This window comes from Heptranchias perlo, chromosome 20 (assembly GCF_035084215.1).
Source record: "Heptranchias perlo isolate sHepPer1 chromosome 20, sHepPer1.hap1, whole genome shotgun sequence".
NCBI lineage: Eukaryota > Metazoa > Chordata > Chondrichthyes > Hexanchiformes > Hexanchidae > Heptranchias > Heptranchias perlo.
The window spans coordinates 34,591,480-34,606,753 of NC_090344.1; positions in this window are offsets into that span (position 1 = coordinate 34,591,480).

The following is a 15,274-nucleotide window of genomic DNA, read 5'->3' on the forward strand; positions in this document are numbered from 1 at the left end:
ACAAAAAAGATTTACTAGGATGATACCAGAAGCGAGAGGTTATACCTATCAGGAAAGATTGAGCAGGCTGGGGCTCTTTTCTCTAGAAAAGAGAAGACTGAGGGGTGACCTGACAGAGGTCCTTAAGATTATGAAAGAGTTTGATAGGGTAGACATAGAGTAGATGTTTCCACTTGCAGGGAAGACCAGAACTAGGGGCCATAAATATAAGATAGTCACTAATAAATCTAATGGATAATTCAGGAGAAACTTCTTTACCCAGAGAGTGGTTGGAATGTGGAACTCTCTACCACAAGGAGTAGTTGAGGCGAACAGTATAGATGCATTTAAGGGGAAGCTGGATAAACACATGAGGGAGAAAGGAATAGAAGGATATGCTGATAGGGTTAGATGAAGTAAGGAGGGAGGAGGCTCGTGTGGAGCATAAATACCGGCATGGACCCATTGGGCCGAATGGCCTGTTTCTGTGCTGTACATTCGATGTAATTCTGCGTAAGTCTTTATTTTTGCAGTGCATTGGTGAGAGAAGCCATCTTGACAGTGAGAATTGAATTAGTGGGCAGCACTTCAACCCTGAATAACCCAGGGTTTCTGAGTCCTGCAGCCATAACTAATTCCTAAAGCACGTATTTATGGGTGGACAGTGCTGGGAGAGGGGAATGATTCTTCTCTGTAAATTTGACCTGGTTCATTTTGATTGCATTCAGTGGACTGTTTTCTCTATACTTTATTCTGGTGAATTAGATTCTTCAGTTAGGTTAAAAAAAGAAAGAAGGAACTTGCATTTATACAGCGCCTTTCATGACCTCAGGATGTCCCAAAGCGCTTTATAGCCAATGAAGTACTTTTGAAGTCTAGTCACTTGTAACGTAGAGAATTAACAATGCTAAGTGTAAATAACAGACCCTGCGTGTGTGTGTTAAAGGAATGTAACTTGTAAATTGGTCACTGCCATTTTTGCCAATGTAACACCAGACAATGTTTTCCCCATTGTTTCACGTCAAAAATAGCCAGCAGGTATTAGCCTGCTCCTAAATCAGCCAGATGACATAATCCAAATCAACCTACTGCAGCCATGAGTACTAAACTATCTCAACAACAACAACAGGCATTTATACAGCACCTTTAACAAAGTAAAACGTCCCAAAGTGCTTCACAGGAGCGTTATCAAACAAAATTTGACACCGAACCACGTAAGAAGATATTAGGACAGGTGACCAAAAGCTTGGTCAAAGAGGCAGGTTTTAAGGAGCGACTTAAAGGAGGAGACAGAGGCAGAGAGGTTTAGGGAGGGAATTCCAGAGCTGAGGGCCTAGGCAGCTGAAGGCACGGCCGCCAATGGTGGAGCAATGGAAATCAGGGATGCGCAAGAGGCCAGAGTTGGAGGAGCGCAGAGATCTCGGAGGGTTGTAGGCGGTTACAGAAATAGGGAGGAGTGAGGCCATGGAGGGATTTGAAAACAAGGATGAGAATTTTAAAATCGAGGCGTTCCCGGACCGGGAGCCAATGTAGGTCAGTGAGCACAGGGGGTGATGCGTGAATTGGACTTGGTGCGAGTTAGGATACAGGGAGCAGAGTTTTGGATGAGCTCAAGTTTATGGAGGGTGGAAGATGGGAGGCCGGCCAGGAGAGCGTTGGAATAATCAAGTCTGCAGGTAACAAAGGCATGGATGAGGATTTCAGCAGCAGATGAGCTGGAGACAGGCCCCCCAGATCCAAAAGTATCTTTAATCGGCATCCCATGAGGTCATCTTCATGATATTGCGATTTAATATTGTGAGAATCTGCGCCATTGTTGCTTTGACAAAGATTGGTTAACAACCCGATTGTAGGACAACTATGGATTCTGGATGAATTTTTATACAGACTAATTATATTTGATGCGCTACTGAGAAAAATAAAAAGATCAATTGCTGCATGCGGGGTAATCTGAGATACAGACAAGGGACGCGTAATACCAGATGCTCCCAATTAAGACATTGGTAACAGAATGAATAATCTGTCACAGAAGCATGCAGTTGACGATTATCAATAGTCTTTGAGTTGTTGTCATAACAACCCAGGAAAATGCTAATATCCGAAAGTGGCGTCTCCCTTATGATGATTTAAGATGCGAATGGAGGAAACTAGATATTTGTATAGCATGTTTAATGCACAAAGGACATCCCAAAATGCTTCACAGCCATGCAGTTACTTCTGAAGTGAACTCACTGTTGTTACATAGGTGAATGTGGCAGCAAATTTTACCACAAGAGACTGTTAGCTAAGTTAGAAGCCCATGGAATCGAGGGAAAAGTACGGACTTGGTTCGGAAATTGGCTGAGCGAAAGGCGACAGAGAGTAGGGATAATGGGTAAGTATTCACATTGGCAGGATGTGACTAGTGGAGTCCCGCAGGGATCTGTCTTAAGGCCTCAATTATTCATAATATTTATTAACGACTTAGATGAAGGCATAGAAAGTCTCATATCTAAGTTTGCCGATGACACAAAGATTGGTGGCATTGTAAGCAGTGTAGATGAAAACATAAAATTACAAAGCGGTATTGATAGATTAGGTGAATGGGCAAAACTGTGGCAAATGGAATTCAATGTGGACAAATGTGAGGTCATCCACTTTGGATCAAACAAGGATAGAACAGGGTACTTTCTAAATGGTAAAAAGTTAAAAACAGTGGATGTCCAAAGGGACTTAGGGGTTCAGGTACATCGATCATTGAAGTGTCATGAACAGGTGCAGAAAATAATCAATAAGGCGAATGGAATGCTGGCCTTTGTATCTAGAGGACTAGAGTACAAGGGGGCAGAAGTTATGCTGCAGCTATACAAAACCCTGGTTAGACCGTTCCTGGAGTACTGTGAGCAGTTCTGGGCACCGCACCTTCGGAAGGACATATTGGCCTTGGAGGGAGTGCAGCGTAGGTTTACTAGAATGATACACGGACTTCAAGGGTTAAGTTACGAGGAGAGGTTACACAAATTGGGGTTGTATTCTCTGGAGTTTAGAAGGTTAAGGGGTGATCTGATTGAAGTTTAAGATATTAAGGGGAACAGATAGGGTGGATAGAGAGAAACTATTTCCACTGGTTGGGGATTCTAGGAGTCGGGGGCACAGTCTAAAAATTAGAGCCAGACCTTTCAGGAGCGAGATTAGAAAACATTTCTACACACAAAGGGTTGTAGAAGTTTGGAACTCTCTTCCGCAAACAGCAATTGATACTAGCTCAATTGCTAAATTTAAATCTGAGATAGATAGCTTTTTGGCAACCAAAGGTATTAAGGGATATGGGCCAAAGGCAGGTATATGGAGTTAGATCACAGATCAGCCATGATCTTATCAAATGGCGGAGCGGGCTCGAGGGGCTGAATGGCCTCCTCCTGTTCCTATGTTCCTAACAAGATTCCACAAACAGCAAATGACTAGTTTGTCTGTTTTGGTGTTGTTGGTTAAGGGATGAACGTTGGCCAGGAGACCGGAAGAACTCCCTGCTCTTCTTCAGATAATGCCATGGGATCTTTTACACCTATCTGGACACACGAGGCCTCCGTTTAACATCTCATCCGAAAGAGGGCACCTCTGCCACTGCAGCTCTCCCTCAGGACAGCGCTGAAAATGTCATCCCAGGTCAGGTGCTCAAATCCTGCAGTGGGTCATGAACCCATGACCTTTGGACTCAAAGGTGAGAGTGCTACCCTTGAGCTAAGCTGAATCAGGAGACCTGCCATTAAATAAACTAATTAAAATCTAGCAAAAGGTTTCCGACACATCTGAATGATACCTTGGAAATGGGTCCGTTTGATGGAAGTGATCATTTCAATTACTCGCTATTAATTCCCTAGGTAGGACTTCCTTGGTGATAAACTAAGGGATTTAAGGTTACTCTAATTAGGTGGTTTTCGGGCAGGTAAACAGGTCTCCAAAGCTGGAAAAGTGTTGCGTGCAAGTTGTTCTTATTCGAAGGCTAAATGTTTAATCAAACAGAAGTATAACAACTGTTAGTTAATAGCTGAAATCTCCAAGCACTGTACTTCTATTGGCAGTAAAGCTCTTTGGGATGTCCTGAGGTCACGAAAGGGCAATAGAAATGCAAGCTCTTCCTTTCACAGAGGTAAAAGTAACAGTATAACAATACAGGAAAAAAAATGTATGTGCAAGATAAATTAATTAAGCTAAAACGAGCAAAGAAAGATACGACCACAGACGGTGACTCCCCACAAACGTCCCCCAGGAGGTGGAGATAAGCATCCCAAAGGAAGGCAGAACCGTCCTAATGCTCTAGCAGCCGACCTATTGCAAAGGACGAGGTTGTCTGTCTTCTGCGCAGAAGGAATACAAACTGCAAATGTAACTTTGATAAGCCGTACTGTAATCTTGGACATTGAATGTAAACACACCAGACTTATTCAGACCAGAAATGTGGTTCATATGGAAGTGTCACACTGGCCAAGTAAAGGCCACATCAGAGAATTGGAGCCAATTTTCCACCTGTTGCACCAATTCTATTGGCCCAAGTGAACCCAGTAGCTGTGAGTCTGTGAATTGTGTAGCATCTTCAGGAAGCAGAGGTGAAATCTTTAGAAAATTCTCCGTTCAATATTGGCTCTGCAGAATCTCCCTACCGACTGGTATTTTGCGTGAAGCACTTTTGACATAAGATGAATGCTTCTGTTACCGCTAATTGTATTTTCGCCCTGCGATTTACCCTTTTTTATAGAAAGTATTCCTAATTTGTCGAATTAGTACCACCGCACGGCAACGTTAGTTTTCCATCTTTAGAGTATTGCTCGATTCCATTGCTGCTGTTTCTCCCAGGGGTTCAGTTGATGGCTCTGTTTACAATGACTGGTAGGTTTCTCTTTTTTACTCTCTGATCCACAGTTGCCACCATAGGGCTGAATGGCCTGCACAGGTGATGCTGTAGACAATTATCTAACATTAAAATAAAAGTTGGTGCTAATCAACCTGTGGTTCCCACCTGAAATATCAGCGGCATAGCTTACTCCCAGAGTTGTATTTCAAATGGGAGCCCTGCACTGTCAGAAGAACTGTCTTTTGGGTGAGACCTTAAACTGAGGCCCCGTCTGCCTGTTTTCCAAAGAGCAGGGAATCCTCCTGGTGTCCTGGCCAACATTCATCTCAACCAACACCACCAAAATCAGATTAGCGCGTCATTTATCTCAGGACCCGTTTGTGGGACCTTGCTGCGCGCAAATTGGCCTACGCAACAGTGACTTCCCTTCAAAAGTCATTCTTTGGCTGTGAAGCACTTTGGACTTCCTGGGGACGTTAAGGACACGACCACAATATGCTCTTCTGTACGGTGCTGGACACAGACAGCAAACACTAGATTACTCGTCAATCTATTTATTTTATTCTAACATGCTTAACATGCACATTTGTAACAATTCCAAAGTGATCTCACATCTTAAAGGCCTTACCACGTACAAAGAGAACCATGCGGACTAGTTAGTGACACCCTTTGGACTCAGCAGCAGAAATACCAAAGCTTTAAAACCAACACCAAACATCTCAACTTTTCAGTCACGTATAATTGAAATAATCCGAGATATCAGCATCGTTTGTAGAAAATGCCCTCACTTCACTTCATAACAGGAAGAATGCAAAGAAGGAAGGTCATTAAAACAATTCTCATCACTCTTTCTCTTCATGAGATGCATCAGTGTTGGGGAAATGTTCTTTTTTCCTTTCCTACTTTTTGCAACTGTCCTCAGAATCACATACTACTGGGCCAAGTGCACTTAAATCAGGTCAATGAGACAATAAAACACAACCCCTTACGTGGTGTGTATGAGATATAGGCACCAATTATACTCACATACCAAGAACTCCTTCAGGAGGTTGCAAGCATGTCGCCTTGACTGCTTACGCTAGCCTCAGCCAGACGAGACTGAAAGTCCCCCGGAGCTCCAGTGTGTTGTATCTTTTATAGATTTAAATTACGTAGGACAAATGTGGGTAGCATATGCCTTTGCGTTCTGCGCATATGCTGTTGACATGCAAGCTTCTTTAGTGGTGTGGCTAGCTGCTACTATTTGCTGTGCATGTCTCTGATGCTTTATATCGTTTATTACACTCTGGACATTCAACACACGAGGGGCTTATTAGACCGATGTAGCATTTGAAGTCTCATCTAGCCATTGCAGAAAGAGTACTAATATGTGGGTATATATTTTAAAAGCTATTCTACCTGGTACAGCTGCACCCACGTGATTCAGATACAATGGGTTCAGTCTCCCACAGCAGGAGACCCATGTATTAATACCCCCTGCTCCCTCCTCCCCCCTCCAAGATCACCAATGCAGGAAATGTGATAACAGGGTACAGTGCCTCCTGTATGAAGTAGTGGAACTCAGTCATGGATACCCACCACCTCGATTTAAGTCTGGAGTGTGTCGAACTGTCTTCGGACGCGGCTTAGGGAATTGGTCAGCACACTGTGTGTGCATTTCTTGATTTGCTCACATGTTATGTGTGTTGCTGTATACAGATACAAAAAAATTAAAAGCACTATTTTCCTCCGGGTACCTGACACTGCGAAGCGGGCATTAGAACTGGGAAGCCCCTGCGGAAAGGTGGGAAGTCTACTGGGGAATGGGCCAGTATTTGCGAAGGGATCGTTACATCCCCAGGACTGTGTCAATAATGCCAGGGGTGGGGGACAGCACTTCAGGGGATTGTTACTGCTTAGTGTGGCTAGTTCTATATTTGTAAATACAAACGTACTGCAGTGAAGGGGTCAAACTGAACCTCCTCCTTCAATAAATTCAGCAAAGGAATGATTCTGAGCTCCCTGTGAATCCATGTTGGATGCGGTCAGACAAAGTTCTTAATATACTGATATGTGACGCAACTCAGAACATTCAATCGCTAGAAATACACCCCATTAATAAAAGTCACGGATCAATGAACTGAGGCTGTGCCAATACAAAAACCAAGTCACTGACAAACTCTATAAAACAGAAGCAAGCATGGCCGCAGAACCCCTGCCCGCTGCTAAAGGCACAATAGAACACACAGTAAATTGAAAAGGACGGAATTAGATCCCACTACACTCGTACACAAACACCTCATCGACTGGCTGCCCCCACAACCGTGCCGCTGAGCGAAGGCTGGAGGAAGAGAAAGAAATCCGGTGCCAGTTTGCCAGTGAGCCCCTCGGCAGGGAGAGGTGATGCCCATTCGCCCTCCCTCCTCCAGCGCCCTCCTCAGTCAAAGAAATCTTGAGTATAGAAACACACTCTTCTTAAAGTGACAGAGGCCGCTGCTCCTAGTGGGTCCAAGGTTAGTCAGCGAGCAGGCTGGGTGTTGAGGTCGCCCCACCTCGTCCCTTTGACTTTACCTTCAGATGGAAGCGACCCCAATATTGACCGCCCACATGCTGTGAAACTCACCAGCTACCTTACTTTATCCCCCCTCCCATGACAAGACTTCATTCACAACTAAAAAAAAAAGGTCAGACGTTCATCTCTCTGGTTCTCCCACCGCCCAGCCTCCGCCTGGCTACTGACGGCCCCCACCCCGAGAACCTGTGTCGTCATCCGCTATCTCCTCTAGCGGAATTAAGGTCTCAACTCAATACAAGGCGTGGAGAGCTGACAGCACCTCTCCCCTCCCATTCACAGGCATCTACAGTCATTGCTGTGCGGAGAAGAGATCATTTTCCGACGACTCAGAGCAGTCGTAAGAGATCGGAGTAGGAGTAGGCCATTTGGCCCTTCGAACCTGCTCCGCCATTCAATGACCACAGTCAGTAAATAAAAGCCTGCATCGCCTGTACGATTCAGACTGAGGCAGTCACTCCCCATTCATATCCTGAAACTCTACTATTCAATAATCTTAAAAAAAAACCTCTGTAAAAGTAGAAGCATGCCGCTGGGGACATGTAAGACAATTTGAGTTTTGCTGTTGGTGATGTTGTCCGAACCTCTTGTGAGCAATACACTCCAGCCATGTAAAGACCCCCCTCTCGCTGCCTCACGTAGCTCCTACGTGTGACTCCCAGTACAGCAGTGTGGTTAAAAGAACTGGTGTTAAAACTGTAAATGTTTCACACTCCTCCCCGCAGCACGAGTGTGAAAGTGTGGTCAACCACATTTGTTCCTCCTGACTCAAACTGTCCAAGGTTCGAAGGGAGAAACTTTAAATCTTTACAGCGTTCAACGTGAGAGGAAGTGAATGGAAATAGTGGGGCTAAAGAGTTAAGTTAGACTAGGCTTGTATTCCCTCGAGTATAGAAGATTAAGGGGTGATCTAATTGAGATGTTTAAGATGATTACAGGTATTGATAAGGTAGAGAGAGAGAAACTATTTCCTCTGGTGGGGGAGTCCAGAACAAGGGGGCATAACCTTAAAATTAGAGCCAGGCCGTTCAGGGGTGATGTCAGGAAGCACTTCTTCACACAAAGGGGAGTGGAAATCTGGAACTCTCTCCCCCAAAAAGCTGTTGAGGCTGGTGGTCAATTGAAAAATTTCAAAACTGAGATTTTTGTAAAAGCAAAAGGTATTGAGGGTTACAGAACCAAGGCGGGTAGATGGAGTTAAGATACAGATCAGCCATGATCTAATTGAATGGCAGAACAGGCTCGAGGGGCTAAATGGCCTCCTCCTGTTCCTATGAAAACTCACCACAATCTACTCCCTCTGCCCTGCCCTCCCATCAAGAAGCACGAGTGGAGTCGTAGGACCAGAAGTAGGCCATTCGGCCCCTCGAGCCTGTTCCGCCATTCAATTAGATCATGGCTGACCTGTATCCTAACTCCATCTACCAATCTTGGCTCCGTATCCCTTAATACCGATGGCTAGCAAATATCTATCGATCTCCGATTTAAAATGATTAATTGAGCGAGCATCTACTGCTTTTTGTGGGAGTCTGTTCCAAACTTCTACCAACCCTTTGTGTGAGGAAGTGTTTCCTAACTTCTCTCCTGAACGGCCTGACTCTGATTTTAAGGTTAGGTCCCCTTGTCCTAGACTCCCCCACCAGGTTTCTCTCTATCCACCCTATCAATTCCTTTCAAAATCCTAAAACCTCAATCAAATCCACCCCTTAACTTTCTATATTCCAGGGAACACAAGCCTTGTTTATGTAATCTCTCCTCATAATCTAACCCTTGGAGCCCTGGTAACATTCTGGTGAATCTGGGCTGCACTCCTTCCAAAGGCCAGTACATCTTTTCTAAGGTGCGATACCCAGAACTGTACGCAGTACTCCAGATGTGGTCTAACCAAGGCTTTAGTCGGAAGGGACTCGGTAAAAACAGAAAATGCCGGAAATTCACAGGGAAACCAGCTCGGCATCTGAAAGAGACAAAGTCAGGCTAAATGCCGGCCTTGCCAGTGACGCGCAGATCCAGAGAACACAGAGGGAATATCAAAGCCGGTGATGTTAACTGATCTTTTCTGCATACAGGTGCTGACTGTCCCACTGTATAATTTCTGGTTTTATTTCACTCTTCCAGCATTTGTCCCCCAACATTTTTTTAAAATGCTCCACAGAGTTGGAGAGGAGTTAAAAACCCCACTGGTTAAAATTGCAATCATGGAATCACTGGAGTATAATTTCTGCCAGTATATTTCCAAATGGAGGCCAGCAATGGCTGTGCTTATACTGCAGGATATAAATCTGCACCTCTCTGCAGAGTTTTTATTGTAAACACGTGGGGGAGGGGGGTGAACTTTTTTTTTAAAAAAGGAACTGCCCAATAATCATAAAACTGAGCACAAAGGGCCCATTTCGAGTCACGTTACAAATTACGTCAGCTGAGTGACGCCTGTGGAGTCTTGGAAGGATCTGATTGTCAAAGCTACTGAGATTGCAGCACAGGGCACACAATGGGCCGAACGGCCACCTTCTGTGCTGTAAGATTCTACGATTTGGGACTCTGGCACAGTAAAATCGCAAGCGAGCCATGGGTTTTTAAAGACCTGCTCGGCTCAGGTCAACGGGTGGAGGGAAGAAAAAAAAAACAGGTGCTGCAGGGAAACGCACAGAGGGACCGAGGAACTCAGACTCCAACCTCAAATAAGCGCGTGGCGGCGGGTACAGACAGAAGCAGAATACGGTGAATAAAGTGACTGCACTAAACGGCGACGCAATAAGTGAACGAAAGGACCGAGCTCATCAGCCACACGCTGCCCAATGGGCAGAGGGTCATCCCGCCGTTCCCATCTTGCCAAGTCCCGTTGATGTTCTGGTATCTGTTGTGGCCGCTTCGCATGCGGCTGTCTGGCCTCCAGTGGTCCCCCGCCGAGCTCAGGACCGAGCCCACCATCATTCCTCCCACGGCGCCCGCTGCCACCGCTGCCCCGATCTTCAGCGCCTTTTTGGAAGATCCCTTCTTGGGCTGGTAATGGCCCGCCTGGCTGGAGCTTGGGTTCGACTGAGACCCGTGGCTGCCTCCCCAACCTTTGTTGCTTGGACTTCCACGACCCCGGCCTCCTTTCGCCAGGGTCAGCTCGCTCCAGCTGGCGACCAGGAGGACCACAACCCAAACGGCAACCATATTGAATCTCATGATGGATCACCTGGTCAAAAAAACGGAAGAAAGGAGAAAAAAAAACGTTGAGACTCGTCATCTTGAATTTCATAGAAAATAGGAGCAGGAGTCGGCCATTCAGCCCTGCTCCACCATTCAATATGATCATGGCTGATCCTCTATCTCAATATCATATTCCCGCTCTCTCCCCATACCCCTTGATGCCTTTTGTGTCTAGAAATCTATCCAGCTCCTTCTTAAATATATTCAGTGACTTGGCCGCCACAGCCTTCTATGGTAGAGACTTCCACAGGTTCACCACCCTCTGAGTGAAGAAATTTCTCCTCATCTCAGTCCTAAATGTCCTACCCCGTATCCTGAGACTGTGACCCCTCGTTCTGGACCCCCCCCCCAGCCAGAGGAAACATCCTCCTTGCATCCAGTCTGTCTAGCCCTGTCAGAATTTTATATGTTTCAATGAGATCCCCTCTCGTTCTTCTAAACTCGAGTGAAAAAAGTTCATTTTTCACCCAATTCCTTTTGAATTTGGGGACTAATTTACCTCATTTATTTATTGGTTCCCAATCGGCAACTAGGCCACCCAAAGAACTGAAACTTTAACTATTGCTCCCCTACAATTGGCCGCAGCAACTCCGGGAGAGGGAGGTCAATTCATCATGGCTTCGACAGTGGGAAAAGGGTGGGGTGGGTACCAACTTGCATTTATATAGAGCCTGAACATGGACAAATGTCGCAGGGCACATCGCAGAATGTAATCAAACAAAATGGTGGCCGAGCCAAGGGAGAAGATATCGTGTGGGGGTGACCGTATGCTTGTGGGAGAACCTTCACCACACGGACTGCAGCGGTTCAAGGCGGCGGCTCACCACCACCTTCTCGAGGGGCGATTAGGGATGGGCAATAAATGCCGGCCTCGCCAGCGACGCCCACATCCCATGAACGAATAAAACAAAAAAGGTAGATGTTAAAGGAGGGGAGGGGGATTTAGAGGGAGCAAGGCTTACATAAGGAATTCCAGAGCATAGGACTCCGGTGGCCATAAGCATGGGCACCAACGGTAGGGTGATGGCAGAGGACAGATGCACAAGAGGCCAGAGTCAGAGGAACATAAGAGTTTGGGGGGGGGGGGGGTGGTGGGGGGGGCATTGTAGCTTACAGGGATAGGGAGAAGTGAGGTCACATGGTCTGTGGCGAGGACTGAATTAGGCTTTCAGGGAATGAGACAAGAAAAGCCTTCCTTCACTGCATTGTCATTTCTTTTGTCATTTAAAATAAAAATCACAATTTTAAAATTAGTGGAGAAAACACAGATATAAACCTAGAGTTTAATGTTAGCAGTCGAGCACCATGGAGGCATTAATCCATTCAACAGGTTAATAATACCTGCGCTAAGATGGCAGGCAGAGAAATGTCATTAATATCACTAATGGTGACTGGCAGACTAGAATATAAAGTTTTGAATCACGGCAACACTGATTTCCAGATTATAAAAAGGAGAGAGAGAGATGCAACGTTTTGGGTGAGAACAGATGGGAAGTGGGTGATGCCTGCACTTGCCTGGTAGTCCGCTCCATTTTAATGCCCTGCTGATCTGACTTTGGCTGCAAGACAAATGGGTTGCACACACTGGGAGCGGCAGCCATCTTGGTTTAGCCCAGTTCCAGTTGTCGAAACTCCTAGGTATTCAGATCACAACGTATGTTGTAGTAATCACTGGAAATACTCAGGTCAGTCAGAGGTGTTGCTGCAGAAATATAGCCTCTCTCTCCATCATATACTATGAGTGTTTATCCAGAATGGTTAACACTCCCCTGAAAATGGAGCTCAGTATAGCACCTTAGTCCCAGCCCCAATACAATCCCTCACCTTGGCATCTTAAACCCAGCCTCAGTACAATACTGAGCTCAGTACCTCGTCGTAGCATCTTAAACCCATTCCCAATACAATACTGAGCTCAGTACCTCATCGTAGCATCTTAAACCCAGCCCCAAAACAATACTGAGCTCAGTACCTCGTCGTAGCATCTTAAACCCATTCCCAATACAATACTGAGCTCAGTACCTCGTTGTAGCATCTTAAACCCATTCCCATTACAATACTGAGCTCAGTACCTCGTCGTAGCATCTTAAACCCATTCCCAAAATACTGAGCTCAGTACCTCGTCGTAGCATCTTAAACCCATTCCCAATACAATACTGAGCTCAGTACCTCATCGTAGCATCTTAAACCCATTCCCAAAACAATACTGAGCTCAGTACCTCGTCGTAGCATCTTAAACCCAGCCTCAGTACAATACTGAGCTCAGTACATCATCGTAGCATCTTAAACCCATTCCCAAAACAATACTGAGCTCAGTACCTCGTCGTAGCATCTTAAACCCAGCCTCAGTACAATACTGAGCTCAGTACCTCATCGTAGCATCTTAAACCCATTCCCAATACAATACTGAGCTCAGTACCTCATCGTAGCATCTTAAACCCATTCCCAAAACAATACTGAGCTCAGTACCTCATCGTAGCATCTTAAACCCATTCCCAATACAATACTGAGCTCAGTACCTCGTCGTAGCATCTTAAACCCATTCCCAATACAATACTGAGCTCAGTACCTCGTCGTAGCATCTTAAACCCATTCCCAATACAATACTGAGCTCAGTACCTCATCGTAGCATCTTAACGTCACCTGGAGATAGAGGGTACTAAATGATGAAACAGTTAGATTACCTTCCAGGTAGGATATTCTTCAAATGATAGCATCCTTTCTAAGCCAAACTAACCCCTTGCCCTTGTTGGGCTCAGTTAGGGATTTCACGAAAGTTGAGAGAGGTTAGTTTGTACATTGCAGGTTTTGAATCTTTACCTCAGGCAGGTGGTCACGTTTTGCCATCCAGCATATCAGGATGTCACCTTAATGGGCAGATGGCTTTCTCAGAACCAGTGGGGGAGGGGGGGGGGGGGGGGGGGGGTGAACATTTTTTTAAAAAAGGAACTGCCCACAGTGCTGTTTGAAGGGAGTTCCAGGATTTTGACCCAGCGACGATGAAGGAACGGCGATATATTTCCAAGTCGGGATGGTGTGTGACTTGGAGGGGAACGTGCAGGTGGTGTTGTTCCCATGTGCCTGCTGCTCTTGTCCTTCTAGGTGGTAGAGATCGCGGGTTTGAGAGGTGCTGTCGAAGAAGCCTTGGCGAGTTGCTGCAGTGCATCCTGTGGATGGTACACACTGCAGCCACGGTGCGCCGGTGGTGAAGGGAGTGAATGTTTAGGGTGGTGGATGGGCTGCTTTGTCCTGGATGTTGTCGAACTTCTTGAGTGTTGGAACTGCACTCATCCAGGCAAGTGGAGAGTATTCCATCACACTCCTGACTTGTGCCTTGTAGATGGTGGAAAGGCTTTGGGGAGTCAGGAGGTGAGTCACTCGCCACAGAATACCCAGCCTCTGACCTGCTCTCGTAGCCACAGTATTTATATGGCTGGTCCAGTTAAGTTTCTGGTCAATGGTGACCCCCAGGATGTTGATGGTGGGGGATTCGGCGACGGTAATGCCGTTGAATGTCAAGGGGAGGTGGTTAGACTCTCTCTTGTTGGAGATGGTCATTGCCTGGCACTTGTCTGGAGCGAATGTTACTTGCCACTTATTAGCCCAAGCCTGGATGTTGTCCAGGTCTTGCTGCATGCGGGCTCGGACTGCTTCATTATTTGAGGGGTTGCGAATGGAACTGAACACTGTGCAGTCATCAGCGGACATCCCCATTTCTGACCATATGATGGAGGGAAGGTCACTGATGAAGCAGCTGAAGATGGTTGGGCCTAGGACACTGCCCTGAGGAACTCCTGCCGCAATGTCCTGGGGCTGAGATGATTGGCCTCCAACAACCACTACCATCTTCCTTTGTGCTAGGTATGACTTCAGTCACTGGAGAGTTTTCCCCCCGATTCCCATTGACTTCAATTTTACTCGGGCTCCTTGGTGCCACACTCGGTCAAATGCTGCCTTGATGTCAAGGGCAGTCACTCTCACCTCACCTCTGGAATTCAGCTCTTTTGTCTATGTTTGGACCAAGGCTGTAATGAGGTCTGGAGCCGAGTGGTCCTGGCGGAACCCAAACTGAGCATCGGTGAGCAGGTTATTGGTAAGTGCCGCTTGATAACACCGTCGACGACTGAGTCACAGCGATCGTGAAGTGGCAATACCCCTTCCCCCAGCCGCGCAGTTTCTGCTGGCAGTAAGCGACTGATTACACAACCATACGTTTGGAGAAGGGGAGCGAAGATTCAGCTTCTGAGACCACCCTAAAAAGGTGTAAAGGACCTCATCTGCAATGCTTCGCTCCTGCTCCGTCACAAGCATTTCCCTTCAAAAGAACCATGCGAGGGTTACAGCAGCTCATCGCCTAGCAACTCCCATCTTCCTGCCGCACCGTTTTTTTTTCTGCTAATCGACAGGAAGCAGAGATTTGGTGAGGGGGTCAAAGATTCCGATGCCGAAAAGTGGCAGCTGGTGATATAGATAAATAAATGCTTAATTAAATATCTGGGATCCTCTACCTGTTATTTTAACAGAGGCTTAACCTATTTACCTCAGGAGGAATTTCGTAAGATCATGTAACAGGGTCCCTGTTCACATCAGCAGTAATTTTTAATCCATAAATTATTCATCGCAGTGTTTGTTATCATGGTGACTGACATCACCTGTGGCGTTTTAATCTGTTTCCATCGCATAAGAACATAAGAACTAGGAGCAGGAGTAGGCCAATC